At 45.7% G+C, this 23829-nt stretch overlaps 1 protein-coding gene across 1 annotated transcript in view; it reads left to right on the top strand.

Moving 5' to 3' along the window:
* Positions 1-23829, top strand: part of SORCS3 (sortilin related VPS10 domain containing receptor 3) — a 630681-nt gene that overhangs the window by 27131 nt on the left and 579721 nt on the right. The window lies entirely within an intron of this gene.

The raw sequence follows: 23829 nt of genomic DNA, 5'->3' as shown, positions 1-23829 counted from the left end.
AGAATGTGTGAGAGAATAAGTGCTTATGGTTTTAAGCACTAAGTTTTGGGGTAATTAGCTATACAGCAATAGAGAACTAATATGTATAGTTTCTCTTTTGTTCCTGGCTTTTTTCACTTAACGTTGTGTCTATGTGATTCATCCATATTGATGTGTAATTACTTTAGTCCGGGGGTTCTTAACCAGGGGTCCACGAGCTTGAACTGAAATTAAAAAAAAACCATTATTCTTGTAGGGACGAGTTGGTGCAGGTGTGATGTATTTATTAAATAATACACATGTAGTGTGGACTTGGCAAGGGGTCCCTGGTTTTTACCTGACTGGCAAAGGGGTATGTGGAACAAAAAAGGCTAAGAAACCCTGCTTTAGTTTGTTCTTTTTCACTGTAGTAGAGTATTCCATTGCACATATATATCCCAATTTATTCATTCTGTAATTGGTGGACATCTGGGTTGTTTCATTATTTTGGTTATATGAATAACCAGTGGACAGTGGACATATGTACTCACTTCTCTTGAGTTTTCTACTAAAGAGTAGAAAAGTTGTTCATGGAGTAGGCTTCAGTAAATGCTACCAAACAATTTTCCAAAGTGGTTATGCCAATTTTATATCCTCTAGTAATAGATGGGATTTGCAATTGTACCACTTCCTTACTAACACCTGATATTTTAAAAATAGTTTTTCATTTTAGCCATTGTGTTGGATATGTAATGGTGTATCCCATGGGGCCTTTTAATTTGATGACTGATGATGCTGACCACATTTCATATGCTAAATGTCCACATGGATAACCTCTTTAGTGAAATACCTGATCAAATATTTTGCCTATTTTAAAAAATTAAATTGTCTATTTTTAATGGTTTGGAGGAGTTCTTTGCATTCTGGAATTAAGTCATTTGTTGATCTATTTATTGTAGATATTTTATTCCAGTCTGTAGTTTGCTTCTTAGAAAATTTTCTTAATGGTGTATTTTGATAAATGGAAGTTCCTAATTTTAATGAAGTGTACATCAATCTTCTCTTTTAAGGTTATGAAATCTTTGCCTGTTCCAAGATCAAGAAGATATTCTTCTATGTTTTCCTCTAGAAGCCTTATTATCTTAACTTTCATGTTTAGGCCCATGATCCACCTGTAATTTCTTTTTTTATGTATGTGTATCTGGTCTGGGAAGGGGAGGGCAAAGTTCATTTTCTTTTTTTCAGATAAATCTCCATATAACCCAGTGCCATTTACTGGAAGAACATCTTTGTTGCAAATCAGGTATCTTAAGGTATGAGTTTGTTCATGAATTTATCTGTTTGGTTCCTTTGGCCTATGTTTCTCCCCTAGCACCAGTGCCACCCTGCCTTAACTGCTGTAACTTTATAATCAGTCTTATTATTTTGTAAGTTAAATTCTCCAACTTTGCTTTTTCTCTCTTCATGCTTATCTTGGCTCTTCTTGGCCCTTTGCTTTTCCATATACATTTCAGAATCAAGTTATACTTACCAATTTCCACAAAAAAGACTGCTAGGATTTTTGACAAGGATTGCATTATATCAATTGGTCAGTTTGGGGAAAATTAACATTATTTAGTCTTCATTCTTTTAGTAGTTTCAGAGTTTTCAGTGTGAAGGGTCTTGTAAATTTTTCAATAGATTTTTCCCAGGCATTTAATTTTTTTTGCCAAGTGGTAATTTATAAAATGTCTTTTTCTAATTGATAGTATTATATTTAGAACCTTTTGGGTTTTCTCTATATACCGTCATATTGACAGTATAGTGAGTTTTTTCTTTCTTTCCCGTATAACTTTTATTTCATTTTCTTGCCTTATTGCAAAGATTCTGACCTCCCACAGTGTTGAATAGATCTGGTGTTAAGAGGACATCCTTTTCTTATTCCTGAGCTCAGGGGCAAAGCATTTAGTATTTCACCGTAAATCCTTATGTTTGCTGTAGGTGGTTGTAGGTACCTTTTATCAGGTGAGGGATAAAAGATTCTTCTTCAAGTCTAATATTTGATGATTTTCTTGACTGTATGGAGAAAAGACAAGTTAATATATCAAAGGGAATAATTATAATATAACACGTATTAGTCAGTCAAAGTGGTGCTGATGCAAAATACCAGAAATTGGTTAGTTTTTATAAAGGGTATTTATTTGGGGTAGGAACTTACAGAGACCAGGCCATAAAGCATAAGTTACTTCCCTCACCAAAGTCTATTTTTACGTGTTGAAGCAAGATGGCTCCCGACATCTGTGAGGGTTCAGGCTTCCTGGGTTCCTGCCTTCCAGGAGTTTGTTTCTCTCTGGATTCAGGATTTCTCTCTTCCCAGGGCTTGCTTCTTCCTGGGCTTAAGGTTCCTCTCTTCTTGGGTCTTGCTCCTGCTTCCTCTGTGAGCTTGCTTCTCGGGGCTCCAGCATCAAACTCCAACATCAAAAACCCTCAACTCTGTCCTTCACCATGCCTTTTTTCTGTGAATCCCCACCCACCAAGGGGTGGGGACTCAATGCCCTAATGACGTGGCTCAATCAAAGCCCTAATCATAACTTAATCATCTGTACCCAGGTACAGATCAGATTACAAACACAATCCAATATCTATTTTTGGAATTCATAACCATATCAAACTACTACAACATGTAAGAAAAAGAGAGGAAAGACAGAGAAGAAAGAGGTGAAGGAATATGCTCAGGAGAGGAAAAGAATTTCTTGGATGCCTGTGTTTGGCCACCCTGAGGGCTGAGGTGACTTACCATAGGGTTTGGAGGTTGTGAGGGTTGGAGGTCTGCTGGGGACAGGTCCTTATTCATTCTAGGACAACTAGAGGGAGAATATGTGAAAGGGGAGATCTGTAAGGGAGAGATCAGTTACTGCAAATTCTTCCTATAAGCCTAGGGCATTATGTTTCTTTTTCTGTCCTTCTCCATCCCTGTCTCTTCTTGTGTCTTTCTCAATCTATCTCTTTCTTGATCTTGATCTTAGACTCTGGCTCCTTCTCTGTCTCCAGTGGCAGAATGGCAGTTATCTTCTTTTCCCTTCTGTCCAGATCACATGAGGCCCTTCTGCTCTGGGCTATTGCTTATTTTGATTCAATTTTGGGGACACTCATTACATAATACCACGTGATTAATGGCCATGGCTGGTGCCTTGGCAACTGTGTGTCAGCTCTTTGCAAATAGCAGCTGTCCAACTGACCCTGGGGCACATGGAGTAAGCAGGGTGAACAAGATTCAGGCTGGAATGAAAGCTAACCACCCCTCCTTACCCCAGAGATACCTGTCCCCCCTGGGCATATAACCAGGTTTGTTGCCTCTCCTGGCTGAGGACTCTGTTGTGGATCCAACCTAGGAGCATTTGGAAGCCCTGCAGCCCGCGACCTGACTGAGCTTTCTGTGCCTGGCAGTTCTCCTGTCATTTTCTGCTTTCTCTTTTGCAAAGTCTATCCTGGAGCTTATTGTTTGGTTTTCTAGTCCTGACTTCATTAGGATGGTTCCATTGAAGATGAAAACAATATAAAACAACCACAAAAAAAGACCAAAGAAGAAACATAAAGGAGGTCTTTTTTTTTTTCACTCTTTGAAAGATGGTTGCAAATGGTTTTGCAGTGTTTTAATATATTCAGGACGCTCCACTAACATTAACCAATCTGTCACAGCCTGCCTGGGAACCTGGTGCATTTATTATGTGGCAGAAAAGGTTGTGGATGAAGAAGCTGGGGTTTGGGGCTGAGAAGTTGCCTGCCCGAGGGCTCCTGAGCTATCACCTTCACAACAGAAGCTTTAAACATTCTCTAGTCCAGAACTGGCTGGCTGAAGGGTTGGCGGAGAGGCTGAAGTGTGGTGGGAATAAGGCCTTTATCCTGTTATCTGGTACAGACAACAACCTTTATCCCACCTGGGGGATACAACTATCGCCCTAACAGTGCCTATTGTCTCTTGTGTCCTTTTGGAGAAGGCGTGGATGATTCAGCACTGTCCATCCCCATTCCTGGAAATAGTATTCAAAGAGTGCATATGGGGGAGTGGTGCTGGTGCTCAGCAAAGAGACCACCAAGGGCTCGTCCATCTCTGAGAGTTTCTAGTGTTTTCTGTCTTATGCATGGTGTTAAAATAAGAGGATGATATGCAATCAGGCATTTGTTGAAGCTTGCCTCCTAGTATTGATATAATTGCTGCAAATGTTAGACACGTGTAGATGGTCTTAAAACAATCAAAGAAATGTGAGGTTTCCAACATTAAATTAACTGGGTGTAGATTGATTGAATTGATGATAAAGGGAGTACACTTTAAGAATAAACAAGGAGGGGATCTGCACATTTCATCTCTTTTTGCTCTCTGTCCCCAGCTGAGTTCAGGATGGTGACGTGGGAAAATGGTGACTTCAGAGGCAGAGTTCAGAGCTGAACGGCGAGGGCAGCTGTTAAATCAGTTAATACATGTAAAGCTCTTGTGTATGTGAGACACATAGTCCTCAATCAATAGTAGTGAATATGATTATTATTGTTGAAACGGAAGTGAAGGCAAAAGCCATCTGGCTCTGGTGGCCAAGGGCCAGGTTTAGTGAGGAGAGCACCGTTTTAAAAGAAAGAAAGTACGCCGTTGCTGAAACGTGAGGGGGACTCCACATGACCACTCAGTGTTTGTCCCCCACTCTTTGACAGGTGTGTGGGGTCTGACTTCCCGCTGGATTGTTGCTATCCCCAGGGTAGCGACCACGTCCATCCCAGCAGTCCCTGAAGCATAGGATATGCTCAAAATATATAGTTGGACGAATGAATGATGTGTTCCAAACCGGTCAACGCAGAGGTGTGATGCCCTCAGAGTAACTGCTATCCAAAGTTTAAAGAAATGACACTGTGGCCACATGAGATCCTGTTCTGTTCTCCCTACCAGGGCTGTGTTCCAGACTGGGAGCCCAAGAAAAATGGGAGCATGATTGGATGAGAGAGGCTAGGACAGGGAAGGGCACTGGGACCCCATTGTAAAATAAAGCGTTAATGAAAATAAGTTCTTTTAGCCTGGAGCAGAGAAGACCTGGAGGATGAATGCTCTAAATATTTCCAGGGCTTCCACGCAGAAGGATTAGAATTCCTCTTTATGACCTTGGAAGGCAAAGTTTAGACTGGTGATTAGAAATGGTAAGGAAGCTGGTTTTGTCGCACTGTAAGAAGGATCTGTTAAGGTGAGAAGTCAGAGTCTCCGGGATCTGGTTGGGTGGCAGGAGAGAGGTTCAAGGTGCATGCGAGACTTTAGAATCTACCTTCAAACTTCTTTCTAAAGTAGAAATTACATGAGATGAGAACTGGAGTGTCTTGTTTGTGGGGAAGGAAGTAAAAGCTGTTGGGGGAGTTGTTTGAACCAATTCAGGTTCTTGAGAACTTGCCCTTCATGACAAAGGCATGAAGAAATGAAAGGACTCAGTGCTTATTGAGCACTCACCATGTGTTGGGAGCAGTGCCAGATGCTCCTTTACATGGATTGTTTCAGAACATCAAAAGGTGAGTAGTATCATCACTGTTTTTTATAGAAAAGGAAACTTGCTTAGGCAGACGGAGGAATTTGGCTTTTATTTCCTTTCCTGATCATCTCCTAGAATGGTGTTTTGTCAGTGGACACTTTTACCAAGTCTACTTTTTCTCCATCTGAATAAATGAGTTGCCGGTAGAACATCCCTGTTTCAAACCCTTCTAGAACTCTCTTCAGGGACTTTCACAGTCCTCTAAGCGCTGGTTTTGCCTTGTCAGCCAAGAACTTCCTTTTCTCAGAGTCCTTGCCGAAGGCTCTCAATTGTAGCATCCCATTTCTCCTCATTCCCCTTAGTGGAGGGTTCCAGGAAGCCTTTTGTTGACCTTTTCTTTTAATTGCTAATAATTATTCAATTTTATATAGCCCAGAGTGATAAATATTCATGAACAGCACAGTGCATCAGGATCCAGCTCTTTAAGCTATTGTGCTTTTTTAATTAAACTGAAACATGGAATTAAATGCAATAAAAGGAAAAAGTATCTATTTTAATCCTGCTGTGGGACTGTGTGGCAGGCAGATAGGAAATGTTGACCTGGGTGTTGAAATGTTCTGTTTTCAAGTTTGTAAAGGAAATACCTAAAACAGCTGGACCTGGCCTGATGCATTCATTCCACTCACTCACTTAGCATGTGAGCTTGCACAGCGCCACTCCGTGGAATGCAAACAGATTAGAACAAGGACCTGCCCTCAGGGAGCTCACAGTCTGGTCACAGATGAGACAGATACATGACTCAGCCATGACAGAGTTTCACGGGAAGTGCAGGTGAGCACATCAAAGACAGCAGCAGTAGAGTAACTGGCCAGGGTGGCTGGTGAGGTGGTCCAGGAGTGGTGGTCACCATCAGAACTTAATAGTTCACTGGTCCTGCCTTCAATGCTTCTTTTCTCAGCTCAGTGAGTCTGTCCCTTGACACGTCCCAGACGGATGGGCCACTCAGCTACCCTTGGAGAGGCTGTCTGGGATGTGGACTCCGAGGTCAGGTTCAAATCCTAGCTCTGGCACTTACCAACTGCATATCCTTGGGTGGACTACTTAACCTTCTGTGCCTCAGTTTCCCCATCACAGGACCTACCTCACAGGGGGTCATGAGGGTTAAACTAGTTAATACAGGTGAGGAACATAGAAGGGTGCCTGGCATCCAGAAAGTGCTGAAGTGCAGACGTGCCAGCTCCCACTGCTCCCTGCTGAGGCCTTGGTCTGTGAAATCCTGGGGCTTCTTCTTCACTGCCTCAGACTTCCAGGTCCTCTCGAGGGTCCTTGTGAGCTTTTGCTCCATAAGGAGGCAGGCAGGCTGCAGGTGAGCAGTTGCTGAGGGTTCTGAAACGCTCCTGAGAGCCCTCTTCAAGAACCAGCAAGAGGGGGGCAGAGACACAGCCTTCACAACTATTTCCAGAACACCCCCCAGACAGAGCCGGGGGAGCAGAGTGAGGGAGGGCCGGGGCAGGGAAAGAGAGCACGCTTTTCCACCCCCCCAGCCTCTCCTGTGAAATCTCTGTCTTGGCACCGTTCTTTCCCGAGGGAAGGAGACGTGCCTGCGTGTGGGTGTAACACACGCTGCTCACTGTGGGTTGTGCGTGTTTCCCTGCTTTGTAATAGGAACCGAGCTGTTTATTTGTGGCTCATGCTTGAGGACATGTTCATGAACCAGCATGGGGATTTTCTCCAAGTAAACAAACTGACTTTCTGGGGAGGCCGTTTTTTTTACAGCTCAGGAGATAATGGAGTGCCGGAAGCTCACCAACTCCGGGGGTCTCGGCATCTCAGCCTCCCTGCCCGGGCTCCCGGAGGCCCACCCCCACCCCACCTGCAGTGTGGGGGCTGGTGAGAGAACCCTGGGTCCCAGCCCTCTCGCCCAGCACCGACAAGCTTGCCTCCTCCTGTCAGTTCACACCAGCTCTCTAAGTCAGAGATGGGCGTGTAGCCAGGTTGAAGGGCTGGGGGCCTGAGGAAAAGGCTGCAGTTGACCCCAGTTGATGGAGCATTATGGTTGATTTGGTTTTTGGGCCTTGATTTAAACTCTAGCTCTGGATGACTTTTAACACGCCTTCTGCCCTCTTTGAGCCTGGTTTCCTCACCCATCATGAGGGATTGGGCTGAGTCAAAGCCAGAGTGCTTACTGTCACCTACAGGGCCCCTCGATCCGGCCCCTGTTCCTGCACTCACCTTGTCTCTCCTGATTCACGTGGTTGAACCACACTGGCCTCTCTATTCCCCAACATACCAGCCGTGGTCCTGCCAGGACCTTTGCATCCAGATAGCTGCTTGGCTCATTCTCTCATCTCCTTCCGGTCTTTACTTGAAATCACCTTCTCAGTGAGGACTTCCCTGGCCATCCAATCTAAGATTGACGCCCCTATTCACACTAACCTTTTCCTGCCTCATAGCCCTGAAAACTGTCTTGCGTGTGATATAGTTTACTAAGGTACGTGTGAGTTTATCTACTGTAGCTCCACTAGAAGGCAAGATCCACGAAGACAGTGATTTTACCTCTTTTGCTTTCAGCCCCCACATGCTACAGCTCAGGGTGGGGAGGGGCACAGTGTGATAGAGATGGGATACTCAGCCTCCCAGTGTAAGGCAAGGGGACAAAACCCTTTGTGAGTGCAAGCTTCCTTGCTCTCCTTTATCTCCTGAGCTGTGAAAAGAAACAAACTCTCCAGAAGGCAGTTTGTTTACTTGGAGAAAATACCCATGCTGGCTCATGAACATGCCACCTTGCATACCCACTACAGGCCTGGCACCAACGAGGTGCTAAGAGTTTATTAAATGAATAAATATGAGGCCAGGCCCGGGGCCTGCAAGGCCTGCCCTCCTCTACTTCTCTGCTCTGTGATGTAGGGTCAGTGGCTTAACCTCTCTGGCTTTGGTTTCCTTTCCTGTACAAAGGAGATAATGGAGTAACCACCTTTTAGGGTTCTTGGAAGGCATCTACCCAATGCTCAAATGTCGTAGATGCTCAGCAGGTTAGGAATGACATCTAATGGTGCTTTTCAGAGCTGATGGTCTAAAATTTTGTAGTAATCCATTCCAGGCAGAGGGATGGTTCCAGCGCGATGGGGTGAAGCCCTTGAGTCAACTCCTGTAGGCAATGGTTTGTGGTTAACGCATCCTGCTTCCCAGGCTGCCCTGGAGGAGTGCAGGGGCTGCTGGACAGATTGCACTGGGGAAACTACAGCCAACATTTTTATGCTCTGAAGTCCAGGCAGAAGAGAAGTATTCCAAAATGATGCCTGGATCGAGGTGGAGACAGTGGCCAGAGAAGTTGCTGAGGGCAGGGAGAGGGTAGAAGAGTTGTGACATGAGGGCATTTTTGGGATTTTGAGTTGTCTTTAATGATATTGCAGGGTCAGATGCTGGACTTTATATATCCTGCCATAACCCACTGAACGTACTGGGGGAGAGTGTGAACTACAGGGTAAATTATTATCTGTGTAGTACAGCACTGCTCCAAAATATGTTCACCGAGTGCGATGAGTGTGCCACAATGATGAGGGAGGTTGTTGGTGTGGGAGGAGTGGGGTGGGGGGTGGGGGATATACAGGAACTTCTTATATTTTTTAGTGTAACTTTTTTTTTAATGTATATATCTTCAAAAAAATAAAATTTACAAAAATGATGTGGTCGGGGTGGGGAGTGGGATATATGGGAACCTCTTATGTTTTTTGTTTTTTTGTTTTTTTAATGTAACATTCTTTGTGATCTATTAACTTCAATTAAAAAAAAAGATGCCCGGGTAGGACAGTCAGCTGCTCTGGGTTTAGTAATATGCCACATTGCATACGCCACTGAGGGGAAGTTGGATGGAGGAACCTGGTCTGGGCCTCGAAGCTTTCTGCTTGCTGCTCCTAAGTCTACCTCAGTCCTGGGTTAGTAATCCAGATCCTCCCTGATCCCCAGTAAATCTGAGGGTCACTGGCTTTCAGTCAGTGTTCTTGGTGCTTTTTGGCTCAGGTCTCTACAGAACTCAAAGAAAGACCCTGAATGTCCTTGTGGCAGGGACAGTATCCTTGTCCTTATGCATCACTCCCCCTCCCCCCAGTGGACCATTCACAGTAAGGTGACTTTGGAGGTGGGTCATGAGAGAATCCCAGAAGCCTAGGAAGACCTGGAAAGAGGAAGCTTTTAAAAAAATTAGAGTATGGTGAACAAATAGGAAGTTTGAGTATAAGCGCATGTTTGCCCCTTGGACTTAAGAGACTCCCAGTGCTTTTGATTCAGAAAAAGCAGGTGCTTGGTAACATCTGATCACTCTTGTTCCTTTTGGGAAGATGAAAAAGAGGGTCTGGCCAAGACCTATCTGGAGGGACAGTGAAGTTTCCAAGACTGTTTTCCCCCGAAGCATGAAAACTTGCATAATGAAGGAGTGAAAATGAGAAAGGTATTTTTACCTTTTTGCCTTGATGCTATTGTGATAGCTCATTGTATATGCACTGTGGGTAATTTTTATTGCAGCTGGTGTTTGTCTCTGCCAAACAGCAGCTTGGAAATGGATGGGGAAGCCAGATACGCAGGACCTAGGATTCAGAAGTGACAGGCTCAGCAGCACCAGTGGCTGGCAAGACCTGGAATGGGCCCCTGCACATTCATGAAAAGTTTTCCCATCCAGTTGACCAAATAGTTTGTTTCCTCCTGCTGGCTTAGGCTCAGTATTGGAACCATTATTGTCCTGTACAAGCAGTGGGGAAAAAACCTTTGCATCGTTTGTTGTTTCTGTCTTCAGATGGTTATACGTGGCTGCACTCTCTGGAATAGCTTCACAGAGAGTAAGCGAGGCCCCTTCCTTCCTTCCTTCCTTCCTTCCTTCCTTCCTTCCTTCCTTCCTTCCTTCCTTCCTTCCTTCCTTCCTTCCTTCCTTCCTTCCTTCCTTCCTTCCTTCCTTCTTTCCTTCCTTCCTTCCTTCCTCCCTTCCTCCCTCCCTCCCTCCCTCCCTCCCTCCCTCCCTCCCTCCCTCCCTCCCTCCCTCCCTCCCTCCCTCCCTCATTTATTCATATTTATTGAGCACCCACTATGTGCCAGGCACAGGGACAGGCACCAGGTCACAGAAATGAATCCAGCCACACCTTGCCTTTGAGGTGCCCTCCTGTGGCGTGGGTGGCTGTGTGGTGCAGTGGCCACCCATCAGACTGGTGCTGGTCAGCCAGGCTCACCACGGCCACCTGTGGGACCTCTGGCAGTTTTCAGCCTGCTTCTGTTCCTTGGACATCTCTTCTATAAAATGGGACAATGATCATGCCAATCATGAGGTGGTTGTATGCACTGAGAAGCTATACCCCACGTAGAGGGTACAGTGCCTGATTTTAGATAAGAGTATTGAATACATGTTCACATTTATTAGGAGATGGAGAGATGGATAAGTAAATAGTGGAAATACATTGAGAGCAGCTCTAAGAGGACTGCATGAAGCCCAAACACAGAGGTGGCACAGACTGAGGCTGTGGGGCAGAGAGAAAGGACACTGCCCTCGGTGTCCAAGGCTCTGCTCACTGGTCCCTCCTGGGGTTACGTATAACACCAAGGCTGTGGCTCACCCTGGCCCCGAAGGACCCCTTTCAGTGGGCACAGGCTTCTAGAACCACCCATCCAGTGCTCTTCTGGAGTGAGATCGTGGATTGGCCTGGATTCGGCACTCCCTGACTCTACCCACTAAATGCCACTGGTGTCCCCAGTCCTTGTAACAGCTAATTTCCCCTGTACCCCCACCCCCATTTCCACAAGTCATCCAGAGATCTAGAGGACCTTGCTGCCCGGTGAGTCCGCGGGGGCGAGGTGGGAGGGGGTCTTCCTGCTTGTCCTGCCCCGGCTTTCTCGGCCAACTGTCCCTCCTCCTCAGGATGGTGATGCTTCCTGCCTGGTCCTCTCTTCTGCCCCTTGTTGCCCTGTGGCAGTAGGAAGGGAGTGCCAGGAGAGGAGCCGCTGTGGTGGGAAGGGAATGCCAGTAGAAGGAAAGCAGATGTACGTGTTTGGGGGGCGGGTGGGGGGTGGCCGCAGAAGCAGCAGTGACCAGCTTGAGGGTGGGGGTGGGAGTGCAGGAAGCGGTGGAGGGGGACTGCCAACTGCTGCAGACTGAGATTGCAGACTTCAGCCTCTTACTCACCCCCTGATAAATAAAGTGACAAATAATCCATTGTCGTGAGCTCTGGAACACCCACAGCCGGTAAATTGCAGGGATGAGCAGCCAGGGTCCCCATCTCTATCCTGGTATAACAAGCCGGGAGGGTCCAGGCACCCCAGGGCAGGCTGGATGAATTCAGAGCACCACATGCTCTTCCTTCTCTCTGTTTCCGCTCTTGCTCCTTCCCACTGCCCCATCTATCCCTTCCTTACCACTCCTTGGTCCTGCGAGTAATGGATGAGTCCCAGCTCCTGGGAGAGCCCCAAGTCGCCCAAGGGGTGTCTCAGTACCACCAAGCTGCCCACTCTCCATCCTTCTCATCCTCCCAGCCTGCCTTTGGTCATCCCTCCTCCATGAAGGCCCCTGTCCCAGGCACTGCCTGAGACACTTGGGAGCTCTCTGGGTCGCTGACCTCTCTGTGCTGCCTCCAGGGTGGTAGGGTGGTGGCCACTGGGTGAATGGAAAGCCGCTCTCTCAATTCTGAGTACTCACCAGTGGGTGAGCTTCCTTTAATGATAAACAACATCTTCATTCTCCGATATGAGACAACCCCAAGTCCAGCTGCCTGGCAGTTCACCCGGAACATAAATACACACTCAGGTGTAAATGACTGATGCGAAATTCTCATGGGAGCTGGGGCCAAGCGGGAGCCCTGGTGTGTGGGTAGGCAGGTAGCACACGGGCGGAGGGCAGGGACAAGTCCTTCGGATTTTTCCAGACACTGTTTTTCCAACTCAAAGGCAATAACTTGAGAACTCTTTGGGTCACTGTTATCCCTAGATTCACTCTGGGTCTCTAGAGGGTGGTGGGGAGTTTAGGGCTTGAGTCGGGGGTCTCGCTATGGTGGTGTCAATTCTGGTTACCCACTACTGAGCTATATGCCCTTTGGCAAGTTCTAAGCTTGGTCCCTTCATCTGCAAAATGGGGAAATAATAGTACTGATCTTATAGGGCTGCTATGAGGGTTTGTTTGCTACACTGCTTGGCACATAGCTTAAAAATGTTAATGTCATCGTTATCATCTGTAGCTTCTGGAGAGAGGGGTTTGGAGCAAAAGGAAGAAGGATTTGCATACCTGGACCATGGATCATTGACAGATTTAGCAAATAAAAACACAATTATTGCGGGGGACATACTTATACTCAAAAATTAGTTGATGGTTACCTGAGCTTCAAATTGCACCAGGCATCCTGTCTTTCACCTGGCAGCCCTTAGCCATCAGGCTGGGTCTGGAGCTCCTCTTCCATCTCAGTCCCTGACTAGGACAGCCACAGAAGTGGGTCAGAGGGCCCTTGGAGGTAGTGGGCCCCACGTGCCCCCACATGTGGCTGGCCACCCGCCCTGCAGCTGTAGACTGAGGCTTGTGCAGGAGGGGTGCCTGGCTGGGGTGTGTGGAGCTGCCCAGGCAGAGGCAGTGGGGGTGGGGGTGGGCCCAGAAGCTGTGGGCTTGGTGGTTGCTGAGAGCGTTGTGAATCAGAGCCCGGTGACTCCAGCGCCTGCCAGCAGGCCGTGGGCAGGGAGAGTAGCAGCCTGTGTGTGTGGATACACACCCTGCCACAGTTCTCAGTGGCAGGAACGCAGCCGTGGGCACCGCTTCTGTTTTCTTCTTGAAAGAAGCAGCCTGCAGGTCCCAGAGCTTTTTCATCCCTAAAAGAATGCCTTCATTTCCTCCTAATGGTTCAGCCTCCAATCCAGTTTTCTCCTGTTTCTGCTTTTTTTTTTTCCTCCTCTCTTTCCTCATCTCATCCTCTCCCCCGAGTTCCTTCTCTTGTCCCTCCTTTTTGTCCTTTCTCTCCCATCTCCTCCATGCCACCCTTTTTGGGAAGCAGGAACATGCTCTGGTGTGGGTGGGATTCTGATGCATCCTCGGGCACCTGCTGCTCCCCTCCCACAGACTGCCGCCCCTGCCTGCGCTGGCTCCCAGGAACCTTCCCTTGTGGCCAGCCCTTGGCTGCTGGCCCCGGGTTCTCAGCGGCACGGGAGGGCACGTTTTATGACTTGGGAGATGAGTCATGTTCCTCCAGCTGGGCAGGCTGGGGAGGTGAGGACATGCCTTACAGAAGTGGGGTCAGTTTGGACTGTAGCGGGGAGTGTCCAATTATCCAGCTAACAGTCTTTTGTTCTGCCTATTTGGAAGATCGAACCTCTGGCTCTCCATGCTTCTTGCCGGGGCGTAAAAGGCCCTTTATGATTTGTCTCCTTTATCTATTTCTTACTTTACCTTTCATCAGTTCTCTCCTCCTTCCCAAAGCACTGGGTAAATGGAATTGCTTGTAGTCCCCAGAAAGCTCTCCTCCTGCCACACTGTTAGCCTTTTTGCATTCCGTGTTGCTCTGGCCTCTCCTAGATCCAATCAGCCTTCAAGATTCAGCCCATTACCTCCTCCTCTGGGAAGCCCTCACGAGCACCCCTGGTTAAACTAGCCTTTAGGGCTCTTTCTCCTGTGGTCTCTCCACTTTGCCCATGTTGCCTTTGAATTCCTATTACCTTAGGAATTGTGATTGCTTATACACATATCTGTCTCTTCGGCCAGACTGGAAGTTCCTCAGATTATGCCTTCCAGTCTTCCCTGCCGCGGGACCTTTGTACATGTTGTTGGCTCTGCGTAAAATGCCCTCATCTTCTCACTGCTCGTGCTACTGGCCCCGTATTATCCTTCAGATCTCAGCTTCCTATCACCTCCTCAGAGAGGCCTGCCCTGACTCCTCCCAATCCCAAATAATTGTTTTTTTTTCAAAATATGACAATGCTCATTTTCAGTCTCAATAGCTTATTACAGTTTGAAATTTAGTTTGTTAGCCTTTTATCAGTCTTCACCGCTGGATGATAACACCTGTGAAGGCAGGGAGCCTGCCGGCTGTTTGTCGTTTAATTCCCACCACCTAGCCCAGTGTCATTTGCTGATGGGCTGAAGTGTGAGGCATGGGAAGCAGATCTGGAGAAAAGGAATCCAGATCCATATTGCTTAGATGGCATTAGCAGGAAAATCAGGGATGCGGGGATTGGTTTCTCTGGAAACTGCACTGTCCTATCTCATCTGTGGCTATATTAGTTAATTTTGGAGCAGGTACCTCCACTGGGTGGCATCGTCATTTTCACTCCTAATGCGTGTTTAATTTTAGTGTAGGGTTCTTTGGAATTCTCCATTTTGGTTCCTTTTTTGCCAAAAGAAGGATTCTTTTTCGGAATGTATTTAGGATGTTGGAGGGAGAGCAGCTACAGTGCCTGGGTCAGCTCTGGGTTTGGGCACACTGGGGGTTGGAGTTTCCTTTATCCTTTGCTCATGGCTGGCAGAATCTCTGATAAATACATCTGGCCCTGGGAGGTGGTCCTTACAAAGCCCTGTTCATGGTGATGAAATGCTTCTCGGACTCCTCAAGTAGGAGACGGGGTGTGGATTTGTGGGTCCAGTGTTCTCAAATCCGTAGCCTGGTTTCTGCTCCTTTGCTCCTTTGGAGAGCTGACTCAGAAGTCCGCATCCTAGGACCCCACTGAGAAGTGAAGAATGTCACTTTGGACAGACTTTAGAGATGACTGGCTCTGATCCATGCTTTTCTGATGAAGAAGCCAAGGCTCACGTAGGAAAACTGCTGTGTCCAAAGTCAGAGGGTTGAGGCAGGACTGGAACCCAGGTCTCCTGCCTCCTCACATGTGGTGCTCCCCCTCGATCATAGCTAGACCTGCAGGTGGTCCAGAATGCCCATCCAGAGGTATGGGCTTTTGTGTAGCAGAAACCTTTATATTTATTTTCACCATACAAAGATAAGCCTTCTCTTTGTCTGCATTTCCTCTTTTCTCCTTCTGTTTGTCCTCATAAGAACATTTAGATGATGAGGGAAAGATCTTGGGTACCAGGGTCACAGACAAACATTTTCCACCCTTCCATGGTCTAAGGAGGCGCTGCCTGGCTGTACCTCCAGTATAGACAACTTTGCTCCCCTCCATAGCAAATCCTGATGGTTTCTTTTTTTTATTTTATTATTTTTTTATTTTTTATTTTATTGACTTTGTAATAATATTACATTAAAAATATATATGTGAGGTCCCATTCAGCCCCCCCCCCACTTCCCCCCCCCCCCCCCAGCAACACTCCCTCCCATCATCACGACACATCCATTGGATTTGGTAAGTACATCTTTGGGCACCTCTGCACCTCATAGTCAATGGTCCACATCATGGCCCATACTCTCCCCCATTCCATCCAGTGGGCCCTGTGAGCATTTACAATGTCCGGTGATTGCCTCTGAAGCACCATCCAGGGCAGCTCCATGTCCCAAAGACGCCTCCACCTCTCATCTCTTCCTGCCTTTCCCCATACCCATCAGCCACCATGTCCACTTTTCCCAATCCAATGCCACCTCTTCTATGTGGACATTGGATTGGTTGTGTCCATTGCACCTCTATGTCAAGAGGAGGCTCAGATTCCACATGGATGCTGGATGCAATCCTCCCACTTTCAGTTGTAATCACTCTAGGCTCCATGGTGTGGTGGTTGTCCTTCTTCAACTCCATCTTAGCTGAGTGTGGTAAGTCCAATAAAACAGATTGTAGGTGCTGGAGTCTGTTGAGGCTCAGGACCTGATGGTTTCTTGATGGGAGAGAGCATCCAACTCTCATGTGTGTTCAGGAGAACATTTTGCTTTTCAGATACAGATTTAAAAAGGCTGTTTCTGTGTTTTAACCTTTTAAGAGGCCAACTGGAAAGCTCTTCTGCTGATTGATTTGGTTTAGGTATGTGATTGCAGCTGGCTCATGTCTCAGACCATTGCATCTGCTGGGACAGTGAACAGGGACATTGATTTGGGCAACACCGTGTGGGCAGCTTGCCTTGCGGTGCTGTTGCCCTCCTGACTGGTAAGGGATGGGGAAGGAAAGATTCCATGGTAACAAGGTCAGAGAGCCCTATTGCCGTGGTGTCATAGCAACCAAATGGAGGAATTCCATCCACACAGTGACAAGGAGACCCTTGGACCTCTTTGGACCTTTCAGACTCAGGCTGGCCCACTGCATTAGCAACTAGACTAGGGCCTGCTGTGATAGGGGTGATGATGGGCAGAGTGAAGACTTTAGGGTGGGAGAATTGGAAGAAGTTGTTTTTGTGTGAGTTTGAAAAGCTACATATACACACACTGAAACAGAGAAGTCTCTGATGGATAAGTACCAATATAAGGGAAAAATCAGACCTGGTTTTAAATTACCTCCTTTAGGAAGTGTTCCCTGATTAATCCCCTTACTTGGACTTTAGTTTTTTTTTTTAATTTTTTTATTTATTTCTCTCCCCTTCCACTCCCCCCCTCACAGTTGGCTGCTCTCTGTGTATTCTTCGGTGACAGCTTCTATCCTTATCAGCAGCACGAGGAATCTGTGTTTCTTTTTGTTGCATCATCTTGTTGTGTCAGCGCTCTATGTGGGCGGCAGCATTCTTAGGCAGGCTGCACTTTCTTTCATGCTGGGCGGCTCTCCTTACGGGGTGCACTCCTTGCATGTGGCACTTCCCTACGTGGGGGGACACCCCTGCATGCATCAGCACTGCGCATGGGCTAGTTCCACACTGGTCAAGGAGGCCCGGGGTTTGAACTGCAGACCTCCCATGTGGTAGGTGGACACCCTATCCATTGGGCCAAGTCTGCTTCCCGTGGGCTTTAGTTTTCATAGTCCTTGTCTGCTCTGGAGCGTTTGACACTGGCTTTGGAGTGGTTTTCCACTCCACCCATGGTTTTCCTCCTCTTTCTTATCACATTTTCCCCCTGTTCCTTTTGCTGACTCAAGACATGGAATAATGCTAAAATCCTAATCGTTGGCTGCTCCATACCTCGCCATTTGTTTCTTCATTGTATGGCTTATGATTATTTCCATGTGAGTCCATTTTGCCTAACTTAGTATATACTGTGATGTGTGTTTGATTTCTCTTTTATGCTTTACTCCTTACCCCAGACAAGTGCTCATTCCTTATCCTGCAGTGTTATAGTGGTTCAGATCTATGTATCTCAGAAAAATGTGTTCTTAGACTTGTTCTCTTCCTGTGGGTTTAAACTCTTGTAAATGGGACCTTTCGATGAGATTACTTCAGGAAAGGTGTGACCCAAATGAGAGAGAGAGAGAGAAAGAGAGAGAGAGAGAGAGAGACCGAGAGAGAGACCGAGAGAGACCGACCGACCAGAGGGAACAACCAGAATCTGGAAGAGAAGGGAAAAGTAGGAGAGGCCACCATGTGCATTTGCATGTTACAAAAAACTACTACTACGGACATAGAATTGGGGGTAGCCAGTCCCAGAATGCCACAAGTCTTCAGAGAGAAAGCATGGACTTGATGATGCCTTGACCACTGACTTCTCCTAGCCTCCAATAATGAGCCAATGAATTCCCATTATTTAAGCCAATCCATTGCATGGCATTTGCTTTAGCTACCAGGAAGCTAAAACAGTTTCTGGCACCGTGAGTGGGCTGTGGCTAAAAATGTGGAAATGCCTTTGAAATTGGGTAATGGGTAAATGTTGGAAGGATTATAAGGTACTTGGTAGAAAAAGCCTAGATTTCTTTGAAGAGAGTATTGATAGAAATATAGATACTGAAGGTACTTCCAATGGAGCCTTAGAAGGAAATGATGAATGTGTTGTTGGAAATTGGAAGAAGGGCAATCCTTGCTATAAAGTGGCGGAGAACTGGTGAAACTGAGTTCTGATGTCAGATGGAAGGCAGAACTTGAAAGTGATGAACTTGCATGTTTAGTTGAGGTTTCCAAGCTTAATGTGGAAGATGCAGCCTGGTTTTTCCTTGCATCTTACAGTGAAATGAGAGAGGATAGGATAAGTTGATAAATAGGCTCTTAAGCACAAAGAGACCAGAAATTGATTGGAAAATTCTGAGCCTACAGATAGTGTGCTCTGAGACTAGGGCCAGAAGCAGCTCTATCAAGGAGCTCCCTGAGCTTCCAGAAAGCGAGTCCCTGGAGAATAGGGCTCAATGTGAGGGGTTAACTGAACACGGATCAAGTCTGCCTTTTCCATGGAAGTTAGGATTGGAAATGCAGTTATGCAGGAAGGATCAGTGGAAACTTCTATTGTCTGATGGTTTGGACCCCCAGGAATTTCTTGTGAAACTGAGGTTTTTGTGATATTTGTATAATTAGAACCACTACCAGCCTAGATTGAAAGGGACAAAAAAGGGACAAATTGAAGGAAGAAATTCCATCTGTACTTCAGCCATCCACCTTCTCCAGGGGAACTCATAAAAATTTTTGGGCTTCCCAGCTTGCAACCTGCTTCACAGAATTCAGACTTGCCCATCCCCATATATATAGGAATTGGATAATTGCATGAGCCAATTCCTATAAATCTCATATTATGCACATTAAAAAAAAAATATATATATATCCCTAAATATATCTTCTATCAGTTCTGTTTCCCTGGGGAACCCTGACTGATATGTGTTAGGAACAATTTGCGAATTGTTCAGGATTTGATTTGGGGCCTTGTAACTGGTAATAGGCTTTGTGGCAGTTGTATGTTAGCTCCCTGGAAACCCTTCTGAGATGCAGGCATTTCAACAAGGATCTGAGGAAGGAACTGAGCCTTCATCCTCCTTCCTTATCAACTGGGGAAGAGCAGGGGGAATGGAGGACATGGGAGGCACTAAGGAGAAAGAACAGAGGGAAGAGTGGGTGTGGGAAGGTTAGTGATTGCAGCAGTGAAGAAAAGGAGGCTGAGCTTGGTCTTCCAGCCTGGTTTATGGGATATAATGATGAAGGAAAACTCTAGATGGAGAATGTCTCTGAGGCCTTTCAGAGGTAGAAATATTGAGTTTTCTGTGTATAATTTCACCATGAGCTCCTGCAAGGTTGGTCCATGGCTTCTACTTCTGCTCTATCCCACCCCTGTACTGGGTGGACACACAGTAGGTTCTTCACATTTATTGTAGGAATCCCCGTTATTGTTCTTATAATTTACAGTTCCATTGACAAAATGAAACATTTTTCCGTGGATCTCTAAACTCCAAGGATATTAATAGGCTGCATATTTTCTGGTGTAAAATAAGGATTTGTTGACCACTGGGCCATGTGGGGTGGGGTTCGTGATTGCGGCAATACAGAAGAAAAGTCATGATAACTGGGGCTGGTGATGTAGCCTATCAAGGAAATTGTGCCGTCATTGAGTCCATTGAGAGAACTATCCATCCTGATATGCTTTAGAATCGTCTGGAAATCTGTTTAAATATATGGCTTCCAGGGCCTGACCACAAAGATTCTGACTCAGTAGTCCTGGGAATCTGATTTTAATGGAGGTCACCTGGGGACCCCCACAGAACACTGGCCTACTCCAGGGACATCTTCTTTATAGTGAAACCCCTTTGAGCCACATAAACTTTCAAGGCTTTCTACTCTTAGGGGATTCACAAATAGTTTTAACAACAGTAAGGTAGCCTCTGTGGAGCTGGCAGAAGATCCAGGAACCTTGCCCTCCCAGAGCAGAGGAGAAAGCATCAATCCAGTGTTTCTTTTATGGTTAACTCTTGAAGCCAGGAGACAAAGGCAGGTTGGCTGGAGGGGAAGAAACAGTGCCCTTGCTGAGTGTGTGAGGTTTACACACAGGCACTTAGGATGATCGGTGTCATTTCAGTGGACCCTGCTGTGAAGCTGTGAAGTACAAGAGAGGATGGGGAAAATCAGGGGAAGTCTTGTCTTAGGGAGTGTCTCTAAAGATAGGAGAGCACAGCCATTTATAGGCTGATGTACTTCACAGAAAGTTTAGAAAAACCCATATACAGCACTTTAATTCTGTCTTTTCCTGCTGTACTTGGCCATTATGAGGATACCGATGATGATAACAACCCTGACAGCAGTACCCAAGAGCTTACATTTATTAAGTGCTTGCTATGTATGTGCACCGTGCTAAGCACTTAATGTTTGTTATCTCATTTAATCTCCATAATGAGATCTGTGCATTTCACTCTCCATTTTGCAATTGAGGAACACAGCCTCTGAGAATAACTTGCCCAGTGCTTTACAGCTGGTAATCATTGGATCAGGGACCTGATGGCAGGCCATAGGATGAGATTCTTTTGGTCCCCTTCCTTGTCTGAGGTGCATCACCCAGACCCCCAGCCGAGGTGAGCCTTCATTCCCTCTACTGCTGGGACTGTTGGTGGCTGATGGTGATCTGTCGAGTCCCTCTGCAGAATCAGTTGCGTAAGAGAGCTGCCTAGCCTGAGGTCACACCAGCTCCTTGGGGACATGTTGAGAGTATAATGGCTGGGCCACCTTGCTTCTGGCGGGATAACTCCTGGAGGCCTCTGTTGTGTCTGGATCACACCTTATTTCCCTCTGCCCAGTTCTGCAGCTGCCCTCCCCCACAGGTGTTTGCCCACCTGCATGCAAGTTTTTGTCTCAGAATCCTGGGTACACCCCTCCCCACAAAGTGCCTCATATAGAGGACTTTGTGATAATTAAATGAGATAAATGATTTAAGTGTCTAGTGTAGAGGCTACAATAGATCTGTAAATGTAGCTTTTATTTTTATTAGTTTTAAAGTTTCATGGAAACTCATAGGCTAAGCCACTTCTCTGTATTTTGGAAAACTATTGTATTTTGGAAAACTATGGAGTAAGCAGCCGTGATTAGGGTGCAATAAATTCAATGAAAATAGGAATTCTTCGGCATGAGGAAGGATGTCCTCCTATTGATTCATGACAGACTTCATAAAAAGAAGTAGTTTGGGACATGTGGATCAACTTCGTGTAATGGAATTTTATCATGGCGTTTTTAAAAGTTTACTTTATTATAAATCCTATCTCTCCAAAGGATCGTCTCAAAGATGTTTTTTACTTATGGTAAGAGATTAGACAAGCTCAACCTTGTAGTGCGGAATTACTGAGGAAGAGAAAGTTTTGTGACTCCAGCAGGGGAAAGAGGGAATATATTGCCATTTGCCCATCTCCTTTCAGTCCTCTGTGTGTGTGCGTGTGTGTGCGTGTCTAAGGGTATATTTATGGTTTCTTATTTGCCAGAGCTCTGAGAAGCCAGGTGGGTAGTTACCAGTGGGGGGTGTTTAGGGCTCTGCTGAGGGAGGGGAGTAGAGGATACCATTTTAAAGTATCATCCTTTAAAGGTGATTATAACAGAAGTAGAACAGGCCTGGGAAAACATTTCACACATGATTGAAATGCATAACATAAAAAGCAAAGGCCCTTTTCATTCTCTTTCTCCTAACACAAATTCCATTCCTTAGAGGTAACCACTAGCATAAAAATTTAATACATGTTCCCCTCAGCTTTCCTCTATGTGTGTATTATTTTATGTATACAGTTTTATAATATATGTATATATGTATATGTGCATGTGTGTAAATGTATCTTAATAAATGGGACCACATGATACATTCTACTGTAGAGCGTGCTTTTTTCCGCACTTAATCTAATTGAACATCTTTCCAGATCTGCATATATAAATATACTTCATTCTTTTTGTTTGTGCGTCACACTCTATTTAATGGCTGCACTCAGATTTATTTAAACAGACCACCATCTATGGGTATCCAGATGTTTCCAGGTTTTCAATATAGTAATGCTGCAGTGAATACCCTTGTTTATATCCCCATCATAGCATGTGGCCCGAATCTTGCGCAGGGCTGGGTTCACAACAGGACCTGAATTCTTGAGTTGAATTCAAAGCTCGGTGCAGCCTGATGGGAGATTAGCACACAAGCTATCATATTTGGACAAAGAAGGAGCTTTTGCAGTCCTCCTTGGTGAGAATTTGTTTCTACCTGTGTGTCTAGGCATTGTCCCGCTGGCCATTCTTCATAGTACAGAGAACTTCTCCGTACAGTGGCGTTTGCCTATATGTTATGTTAGGGTGCTCAGTGGTGTTCTTCCTTGTGGTTTTTGTGTATGGACTTTGATCTTAATGCATTTGCCAATGATCACAGGTTTGTTGCCCAACCAGTGAAAATTTTAACAGATGCTTCAGGCCTTACATGACAAGGAGGCCTGTTCAAAGAGATCAGGTTGCATGGACGGGATGTGAGCCTCCAACATGTAAATAAGCATCAGCAATGATCACCTATGAATAGTTAATATTAAGATGCATCCAGAATACACTCTGTGACATAGTAGTTGATATACAGTCTCATTCAGCATATTCATGATCCTGTCTAGATTTAATTCTGTCACCCAGGACTCTAAGCAAACTGAGTGAACTCCAGCTGCCTGCTGTTCCCAACGTGCTTTATTGAAATGTGGCTTCTTAGGATTTTTTTTTTTTTGATACTGTATTGCCTCATTTTGAGGAGGAGGTTTTCGTGAGGCCATTGATTGGGGCCATACTTCCCAGGAAATCATGGATCCTGTGAGTCTTTTATGTAGCACTTTATATTTTTTTTCTAAAGGCCCTCCCTTACTTCCTTTGTACACTTTTGTAAAGTGAGATAGGCATTTTTAGCCCCATTTTACAGATGTGGAACCTAAGGGTCAGAGGTCAGTGGCCTCTCCAAGGTCACACGAAACAGTGACAAGATTGGGGTCTAAGACCCAGGTTTCCTGTTTGTTAGTCATCTCTTTCTATAAATAACAACCCATCATGCACATCAAAGTTAGGTACTCATGGACTATGTCCACTTACACACATCACTTTGGGCAGAGAATGAGTTCCAATTGTATAAATTCGTGCTGAGAATTGTTTGGATTCTGTTTGGCTCCCATGTTTCAGCCTGTTATTGACTATTCTCTTTACACAAATGTGTATCGGCTCTCACAAATTAAGAGTAAAGGGGTAAGGGAGACTTCATTGTAAGGAAAAGTAATCACACCCCTCATTTAGCAAATGGTTATTGAATGCTTACCCTTTGTAACACTGGGATGGACCAAGGGAAGGATGCAAAAGTGTGCAAATCATGTCCTTACCCTGCGGAGATTGCAGGCTAGTTGGGGAGACAAGAAGACACCTTTAAACCACACGGGATAGTATGTAATCAGTTGTTCTTCAAGAGATGTGGAAGCTGTCCCTCCCCTAGGGTTTTAGAGATGGCAGGGTCTCTGTGGGAAGGAAGAGTTGAGGAAGTTTAAAATTGTTTTTGAAGTATAAAAGTCATACATAAACATCCATAAACAATAACTGTATAGTAAAAGTTGTGACCTTACCAAAAAAAAACCATGCATCTCATCATACAGGGCTCCATACATCACCCTCTACCAAGACCTTGCATTGTTGTGAAACATT

This window comes from Dasypus novemcinctus, chromosome 6, assembly GCF_030445035.2.
Source record: "Dasypus novemcinctus isolate mDasNov1 chromosome 6, mDasNov1.1.hap2, whole genome shotgun sequence".
In the NCBI taxonomy this organism is placed as follows: Eukaryota; Metazoa; Chordata; class Mammalia; order Cingulata; family Dasypodidae; genus Dasypus; species Dasypus novemcinctus.
Note: the sequence above shows the minus strand (reverse complement) of the source record. Positions and strands in the feature narration are given on the sequence as shown.